This window comes from Cynara cardunculus (genome assembly GCF_001531365.2).
Source record: "Cynara cardunculus var. scolymus isolate 2C chromosome LG 4, CcrdV1, whole genome shotgun sequence".
NCBI classification, from domain to species: Eukaryota; Viridiplantae; Streptophyta; class Magnoliopsida; order Asterales; family Asteraceae; genus Cynara; species Cynara cardunculus.
In genome coordinates this window covers 16,169,895-16,171,194 of record NC_037531.1, presented here as the reverse complement: position 1 = coordinate 16,171,194, position 1,300 = coordinate 16,169,895, and positions in this window count along the sequence as shown.

Genomic DNA, 1,300 nt, shown 5'->3' with positions numbered 1-1,300 from the left:
AAATGGATATTTCGAATTTTTTTGTTAAATACATAAATTGTTCTGCGTATATCATATGTTGTCTAATTTCATTAAGTTGTTTAATGGTTGGTATCACATATTGCAATATATGTATGGACTATGTATCATAATTACGAATCATGAAGTGATTACTAAATCTGATATCACACATGTATGTAGTGGGTGAGTATGTATCATATGTATCACATTGTATCACATTGTATCATAGTACCACCTGGTGATATTGATAAGCCCTGTTCTGCTTGATCAATAGCTGTAAACATGAATTCAAACATATACATGGACCATTTATTAATGTACCACAAGTTTGCACAACAATATACCGTCTTTATATACACAGTACCACRAGAAGATACACATATAATTGTAGATATTAAAGATTTCCAGAATCAAAACCATAAGATAAAACCAATACAGAGTAGACAGTAAGAAGTATTCTGAAAACATGAATTCAAACATATACAAAGACCATTTMATAATGTATCACAAGTTTGCACAACAATATACTGTCTTTATATACACAGTACCACAACCATGCCTAAATCATWGATACATACAGAGGCATTACAGGTTCTAATACAACAAAATACATTTAAAATTAATAGACATAAAAAACAGATATTAAAGAACTCAAGAATCACACCAAGAAGATATTAAAGAATTCAATAATCACACCAAGAATATAAGTAAAGTGAACCAGGTGATGATAACTAATTTGGATAACACACTGTGATACAAATCAGGTTGAGTACAAATATGTGTGATTTCATATGATTCATCAGAATCATGAACATGATTACACAAACGAATTATTTTTTTTGAAATTATTTCAATAAATCTTATTAATATTTTATTTTAGGAATGTAAATCAATATTAATTATTTTATTTGAAACGGTTGCATTTTAAAAATTAAAATTTAATTTTAAATTAGGAATTGACTAACATACCCTTTTAATTTTATTTTAATTGTATAATTAATATATTAAAATGATTGGTTGAGATTGGTTCTCACAGTTACCACAAACAACTCAGTTCTCCCTTGAATAGGCCCCATATATATATATCTATATATATAGGGGCTGGTTCAAATACTAACCCAATATTTTGCAAACTATGTTAACCCATCTTAATCGTTCATTTTCTCATCTAACGGTTATTATTAAATGAGATTAAATAAACAACAATTTAATTAATATATTAATTAATATGTGTATGAACAATTGTTCAAAGGATAAATTGGTCAAAATTTTGTATTAATTAATATGTGTATGAACAATC